Here is an 8,680-nt window from a genome sequence, read left to right on the forward strand (position 1 = left end):
TGGCACCCTGGGGCATTTGTCCCCCTAGGAATGCCACTGACTACTTTCTCTTATAGGAACCTTCCCATCTGCTGAGATCATAGTCTGAAACACTGCTCTAGCTACCCAAAAGTGAGTCATGTGACTATCAAAGATAATGCATTTTTTAGTGGAAGGATCCAAATTGTGGAATTCCCTCTACTGGTGCTAACGTTATATATTTTGTGCTAGGCTAAACTTGTCCTATCCACCTGAGCCTTTGATGACAAAAATTATAGGAACCAAGGAAGAAAAGGAAGGAGGACACTGATACAGAAACAATGAGAGAAGGAACCCCAAAATTGCACAAAAAATGAATTTTATTGAGCCCAATGCATTTCAGGTCAGTGATCTGGAGGTGCTGGTTGCATAAAGATGCTGTATTGTATTGGCGTCACACGCCTTTGTCATCAATGACCTCACTTTCCAAAACATGCACAGTCTCTTCTAACTCCATTTTGGTTTCCTTGGCTGACAGCCAGCCCTACTGTGGTCAACTCCGTGGTCAGCCAGCCCTAGAAGGGGTGAGGCACAGCTCCTTCTAATCAAGATCATGCTAATAAAGGGTCATTGATTGGAACTGAAAGCTGTGGCACTGCATTCCTTCAAGGAATTGCAAATTCAGGCTCTCCACCTTGGCATAGTCTCACTTGCAAGCACAGGTCTTCCTGAATACTAAATTAAGTTTAACTACCCAGTGGCCAGGCCTTGCAGATAATCTTTTCAACTTCCTTCTCATGGCAGCTGTTGCCCATGCTGAGTTGTAGCTATCAGGGCCATAGAGAGACTGCAATGGTAATCATGTACAGGAAAACAGCATATGCACAGAGCTACATGCATTGACCTTTAGCATGTCACTAAGTATGTTCAGCACAGGCCCTGCCCAAATAGCATGCTATATGCACTCAGGCTTAAGCATGCATTATTAGCCTATACATGACTGCCTTTGCCTATGGCACTACTTCCTAAAATTCCTAGCAGCAATTGCCACAGTGAAACAGTATGGAGAAGAAGTGAGCACTGGCTTTGGGCATGTGTGTGTGCCAAACATGAAGGGCTTGGAGGAAGACAGCAATATGGGCATTGATCTCTGAATGCAATATTTAAAAAAATACAGATTGCTGCTCAAAGGGTGCTGCTAATCACTATCAAGCCGCATAGAAAGAGAGTTTTCCATCCGTGGCCAACTCTTAAATGTACACCTTTGACAACTTGTCTTCCATCTGATGAAAGACTTTTCGCTCAGGTGCCATGTAGTTAAGAATGCCTGGAGCAAAAACAAAAACCGTTTACTGCACAGCGCTGTCATATGGTTACTCTGATCAATTCTTTTTTCCTAGAAAGCTATTTTATTTTGAAGAACACAAGAAAAGCCATGCTGGATCAGGAAAAAAGCTCATGTACTTGGACATCATCATCATCATTTATTATGCATCCTAAAACATCCTAATTCCAACAATGGCTCAGCTGCTGTCCCTGGGAAGTGAACAATCAGGAAAGAAAGGGATATTTCTCTCTCACCATTGCTTCTCTCTCACCATTGCAATACAACTGCTATTCAGATGTATTCCACTGCTGAATCTCGAGGTAGCACATGGCTATCAAGACATAGTCAGGGACAGACCTGACCTACATGAATTTGTCCAGTTCCCTTTGAAAGGCGTTCAAGCTGTCAATCATCACATCCGCTTTTGGCAGTTTTCAATAACTGCATTTCACGCCTGTCTCATCCACAATGTTTTTCAGTCGCTCTGAGTATTTGTTCTTACCAGTTCCTCACCGCCAACTGGGCAGCAGTTCTTTTTCTTTTTGAACGTCTCAGTCCTTGGCACAGAAAATTATTCGGAATAATTTCAAGTGATGTTAACAAGGAAATGTGATTAGATCTATTGACCTAATAATAAATGACATAGTTCTTGTTTTTGAGTTACTAGAGAGACCACAGTTTGTCAATACCGTCCAATGAGATCATTTATCTCAATGGTTGAGAAAAGATGGAACAACCAGAACCTTTCGGAAAACTGCTTATAAGCCTGAAGTCTATAGGAGTGCTATAAAACATCTGTATTTATTATCAGTGGATGACAATAAACCACATTCTATAGCAACTGTTACCTTGCGCGTGCCCGATCTCGTCTGATCTCGGAAGCTAAGCAGGGTCAGGCCTGGTTAGTACTTGGATGGGAGACCGCCTGAGAATACCGGGTGCTGTAGGCTTATACCATAGTCTTTCGAGACTGAAGGTTGCCAACCAATAAAAAATAAAAACAAAAAATAATAAAAAATGTGGGTTATCACACTCCAAACTTGAGATTTCCACAGAGGTCCATTTTCCCCTGCAGTGTAAGTGTAAGGGATGATGCACACCATCCTGAAAAAGACACCTTCACAGCATATTTATTAAAGCATGTTTCCTAAAAAAGAACACTGTAAAGTGATAAGTATAGACCTGTGAATGTACATTGTAAACTTGCACCTCCAGAAGCCACAATTGCTCATGGTTCTAACACATATTGTTCATTAATCCATGGACCAATTAACACATGCTTATTTTTCAATGACATGTCAAGAGGTCTTCATTTAAGACGTCTTCTGAATTAAAGTCACAGTGAATACAAAAATGGCATGACAACATGACTGGCCACAGAACATTCTCGATTTCTCCACTTTTCTTGTTCCACATTTTTTTCCTTTTAAAAAAAAATATTCAAGCAATCATTTTCATTATATCCTAGAAGAAAATTGGAACTTGGATGATTAGACATGTCTCCAGATGCATAATATCCTGTCTTCAGGGCCCTGGAGAGCAGAATTTATCCAAAAGATTTAAATCAAACTCCACAATATAACACTTTCCAAGCGCTAGGGCTTCTTATCAAGTGCTGTCTATCTCTTTCTGTCTCTCATATAGGGAAGCACGCTAAAACTCCAGAGAAGAAAGCTAGTGTACTATACAAGTGATAGGAGACAAGGTTAAACGACACTAAGTATGCAGTCAAACTCATGTTGCATGCCAATCACATAGAACCACATGGAAGATTATGATACAGTGGAGATTTCATGATTCAGATTTACTTGCAACAGTCAAAGCATACTCCAGGCTTAACTGGCCTTACCTGGAAACAGAACCTACAGTAATTCACATTACTACTGATTAACAAACCAATCCTGAAGCTAGCAGCTCTGCAGGGTGCAGTGGCACCAAAATGGCTACCACTGAATCCAGTGGCACCGCTGAGGCCGCCAGAGGACTTTTGTCCCCTTCCCCTGGGGAAAACCCCAAGCCCTGCATTGGGGCTTCTCAAGTCTTGAACACCTCTATGTCAGGCTTTGTGGCCCAACATGGAGGATAGGATAAGGTGGATCAGAGCTCCACCAGTCCAGCCCCCTCCCTCCCAGGTTCCTCTCCCCACCCTGTTCTGCCCACTCCCGCCTCCCCCCCTCCACCTGAAACTTCTTACCACTGGCTGGCGCTGCTGAAGTGCCGACTGGCCCACATACAGCACTGAGGCTCAGAGCCTACATGTGCTAGCCCAGCACCGGTGTCCCCTCCTCTCCAGATGCCACAGACATGCCTTATGGCTTGTTTACAATACCCAGTGCCAGCTCCGAAGCTCAGCACCAGCAGTAGGGCCTAATAGGATTGGGCCCTAAGTGGCTGGATGCTTTGGGGTGGGGGAGGTTCTTGGGTTGCAATTTGTTCATGATGAATGTGGGAATAATTTCTTCCTTTGTTTACAAAATCTGCTTGTTGGTTCTCTACTGAAAAGCTCTTGAAACAGCTTTTGACGTAAAAGCACTATGAAAACACAATTGGACAATGACCTCAAGTCATATTACTGCATCCATCCCACTTTTGGGCTATCTACTGGCACACCCAACCAGGTTCTGGAGACATGGCGGTGCCCTCACTTGACTTCTTTTTCTGTGAACAAGGTCACTGTAGTTAAGCAGAGGTGACCATACTGTTAGGCAAGCTGAGGTGATGCCTTAGGCAGGAAATTTAATGGTGACAAAATGTTATTACTTGATTATGGAACAGAAGCTTGCTCAGTTTTAGTGAAGGCTGAGGAAGATTGTTTTGTGCTGGATTGTGACCCAGCATGTGGAAGGGCAAGTATGCCCAAATTTAAGCAAACACATTGGCAAACAGTACATGGCAAAACTGTTGGCAAACACATTGGCAAACAGTACATGGGCCACTAGCACTGCTCAGGCATAGGATTGGGCTCTTAGGACCCAATCCTACCCAACTTTCCAGCACCAATACAGCTGCAATGCAGCCCCAAGGCAAAGGAACAAATATTCCTTGACCATGAGGAGGCCTCTGTAACTGCCATCCCACTGCAAGATACAGCACATACCCCATTGACACAATTGCATCACCACTGGAAAACTGGATAGGATTGGGCCCTAAATCTCACATCTTGCACCCAGTAAGTATGCCCAAATTTAAGTAAACACATTGGCAACAACTTAACTTGGGTCTCATGGATTAGAACATGACTTAAATGGAGCATAGTACAACACTGGAGTGCAGCTATCAAGTTTTGCAGCCAAATTAGAATTGTGGGTAATGTAATAAATGAGATTCTAGAGAAAACATGTAATAAACACAGTTCCCTGTATTTATTTATTCATTCATCTATAGAGGCCTGCCCACAATTATTACAGATAGGTGTCACGTCAATTATCATGCTGCATGTCAACTGATAGTTCTCAGATATTCCTTACCCTTTTGCCATATGCCTATAGCTGTGCTCCCCTAGCATTCACAATTAAGGGGTAGGCCCAAGGTAGGCACCAGAATGAGGTCTCTTGTTATCTGGTGTGCTCCCTGGGGCATTTGGTGGGCCGCTGTGAGATACAGGAAGCTGGACTAGATGGGCCTATGGCCTGATCCAGTGGGGCTGTTCTTATGTTCTTATGGAAATCCAAAAGATTCTGCACCTTTGATGCTTTTTCGTGACATTGGCTACATACAGCAGAGTATTAGATTTAAACATTTTTCAAAGCTCATCCCACTATGTAAATCAATTTATTAAACCAGCCTACCAGAAAGCTAAGAGCTAGCAGACAGAAAATGTGCTTATTCTAAATGATTATATTTAAGAGAGTTTTCTATGGAAAATGTAAATGGTGAATAACATTGGAGTGTTGAGTTATCCACCAGAGCACATAAGGCATGTCATACATCCTAAGGGTAGAGAAATATACAATGGAAACTATTTTGTGATTCATAGCAGATTTGGATCTGTTAAAAAAAAAAAACAACGAAGGGATTTACAGATGTCTTTTCAATATGACATGCATCCATTGAGCACACTCTTCATGCACATTTCCAGAGGCGGGAGGAAAAACCTATCTTAGAACTACCAACACATCAGTAGTTCAAAATATATATCTGAACTTTAGTGACTATTTCCCCTTTGTGGGTCTGTCAGTGCAGCTCCCAACAGAGAAGACCAAGGCCAAATATGGATCCTGCTGTATAGAGGATGGCTATATCCTGAGTTCATAATTCATCGCCCTCTTTATTTGTGTGAAAATATTCCTCTTACTTGCAGAATTTATCTGTCCTCACCTGTCCTTCTGCTTTATTCCTCCCTCAAGGTTTCTCAAGGCAAATAATCAAAAACACCAGGAATAGACATTAGCATTGTAGGTATAAATACACATTATATGTTATGGGTATGAGATGAAAGAGTGATTCTCTATCAAATAGCATAATGAATAGGAGAACCAATACATAAATTCAAAGAAAACCTGTTACCTCTCAGACCATAAAGGTGCACAACTCCTTAAATTTTGGATTTATTATCTTTGATGTCTGATACTCAGCCTTGTCAGAGGAAATCTAGTGTTTCTCAGGAAGATAGCTGAAAACTATATGCAAGTCAAGTGGATAAAGGAATGGGAGAGCAGGAAAAGGATCCAAAAGGATCTAAAAGATCCTTTTATCCCAATGTTTCGCAATCAGTGGGTCGAGGCCCACTAGGTGGGCTGTGAGCCAATTTCAGGGGGATCCCATTCATTTCAATATGTATTTTATTTTTAATATATTAGACTTGATGCCACCATGGTATGTGATTGCATTTGGGGAAACGTGACAGATCTGTGTTTTTAATAGGCTACTATGTATATGCTTTTAACAAAGGTAGTCAATGGGGCTTATTCCCAGGTAAGTGTGGATAGGATTTCAGCCTTTGGGATGTTTGGATAATTTTTTTTAACAGATCAGCAGCTGCTTGGGAGGGTTAGGAGGGTTCTTCTCTATTTAAAATAAAAAAATTTTATTTTTTTACATTTACTGATAAGTTTAAATTTACAGTACTTAATTAGATTCTGTCATATGGGGATGTTAAAAAATTTTCCTGCTTGATGATGTCACTTCTGACCATGACATCACTTCTAGGTTAAAGACATCACTGCCAGTGGGACCTGACAGATTCTCATTCTAAAGAAGTGGGTCCCGGTGTTAAAAAGTTTGAGAACAACTGTTTTATCTGATAGAAGTTTTCCTCCTGCAGAACTCCTTCCTCCAAAGGAAGCTCCTTCTATTGCATCCAGCTGAATATAAAATGAATATCAATAAAATTACACTCGCTATTTCTTTAAAGAGCACTAGTAATAATTCTATTTATAGTGTATTCCATATCCTACAGAGCAGGGTTTTTAGGTTCATTAAGATAGTATTGCACTAATTAAACTGAAGAGCTGTTTGCATTGCAAGGGGAAAAAATATTTTTCCTATGTATTAGGAATGATTGTAAGAGTTTTCTAAGAGCCAGATTGCATGGTTATGTTTGATGCTGATTTTTACCCATCCAATTGTATGGATACATGCATGCCTGCTATGCAAGGAGAAAGAATCATGTGAATCAGACTGGAATCACACTCAGAGCACAATCCTGTACATGTTTACTGAGAAGTAAGGCTTATTTTGTGTTCAATGGGGCTTACTCACAGGAAAGTGTACATAGGATTTCAGCCTCAATCTTTACAACATGTAGCTGGGAAAGAAGAGTCAGAATGTGGACTGAATTCTCCCAAAGCACACTGTTACTGCATGGAGAGACATCTTATAGGCAGTGCTTGATTGTACAGGTAGTGCTTGATTGCAATTAATATATCTTCTAAAGGCTCTTCTAACATTACCAATATGAGAGCTGCTGCATCATCTCCTCCTCCAGTAATGCTGTAAGATCTGGGCCACATAGGTAGAGCCAACACTATGGTTCCTTCCTGGGCTAGCACTGCCCCCTCCCCCAAAAGCTAGAGAAATATTGACATGTAAACAAGCTAGAGTCCTTCCACATGGACCAGATCTTTTGACATTCCTGAAGCAGCATGCAGCAAGCACATGGTGCAATGATTCCCATGCTACTTAAGTCCAGAGGCAACTGATAAGAATAGAATTAAGGATGTGGTTCCTTTGGCTCACCCACACCTTTCTGGTATTCTCATTGGAAACACACCATAATTAAGTACAGAAAATCACTTGCATTACCTGGTCTTCGGTGACAATCTAGAGCAGTGGTTTTCAACCGCTGTGCCGTGGCACAGTGGTGTGCCGCGAAGCCGCCTCAGGTGTGCTGCGGGATCAGAGGAGGGAGGCGGCAGCAGCAGCGCCTGGCTGCGGGAGAAGCGGCTGCTTTGAGCCTCACGCGGCAGGCAGCACAAGGAAGGGAGCAGCCAGCTAAGGGGCTGGTCGTGGCTGCTTTGCATCCCACACAGCAGCTGAGGAGTCCGCTTGGAGCTTGCTACTGCGCACAACTCAGGCTGCAACCTTACCCTCACTTTCCTGGGAGTAAGCCCCATTGGCTATTATAGCAGAAGTATGTTGGGCAGGGCATGTTGGGCATGTTGGGCAGAAGGCAGTTGTTGCCTGCCTGCGTGCTGATTGGGCAACCAGAGAAGACTGGAGGAGCCAGGAGGTGGGAGCTGCTGAGTGAGTGAGAAGAGGGAGCCAGAAGCAGGCAAGCAGGTAGTCTGCTGAGGCCCCGAACCTAAGGACTGGCTGGCTGAAAAGGGTCCTTGAAAGTCCCTTTTCCTTGCCAGTTTGCCTGCAACTCCCCAAAGTGACCCTCCCTGCACTTTGGGGCTTTTAGAGGAAGGGCGCTGGGCCACAATCCTATCCACACTTTCCTGGGAGTAAGCCTCATTGACTACAATGGGGCTTACTTCTGAGCAGGCAGGCATAGGATTGGACTCTGGGTCTGCAATCCCATCCACACTTTCCTGAGAGTAAGTCCATTGACTGTAATGGGGCTTACTTCTTAGCAGGCATGCATAGGATTGGGCTCTGGGGCTGCTTTCCCATCCACACTTTCCTGGGAGTAAGCCCCATTGACTATAATAGGGCTTACTTCTGAGTAGGCATGCATAGGATTGGGCTTTTGGTTGCACTCTTTTTTCTCAAATACACAAGTAGGCAATTGGTACTTCTCTGTCCTCTTCTCAACATTTTTCAATGTTTTCAATGACTTCAAAACATTTTTTCCTCCTTTTCAGAAACCACATATACTTCCCTTTCCTAGCTTCTTGTGAATTTTTTGTCATGTAATGATTTAATTGTATTAATTTTATTAATTTAAGATTAATTGTAATGTAGTAATTTAATGTAAGTAAAAAACTGTAGTGTGCCTTGACAATTTTAGTG

At 42.6% G+C, this 8,680-nt stretch overlaps 1 pseudogene; it reads left to right on the forward strand.

Moving 5' to 3' along the window:
* Nucleotides 1–2,115: 2,115 nt before the first annotated feature.
* On the forward strand, nucleotides 2,116–2,235 carry LOC136646533 (5S ribosomal RNA; annotated as a pseudogene).
* The last annotated feature ends 6,445 nt before the right edge of the window (nucleotides 2,236–8,680 follow it).

This window comes from Tiliqua scincoides, chromosome 3 (genome assembly GCF_035046505.1).
Source record: "Tiliqua scincoides isolate rTilSci1 chromosome 3, rTilSci1.hap2, whole genome shotgun sequence".
Classification (NCBI taxonomy): Eukaryota; Metazoa; Chordata; class Lepidosauria; order Squamata; family Scincidae; genus Tiliqua; species Tiliqua scincoides.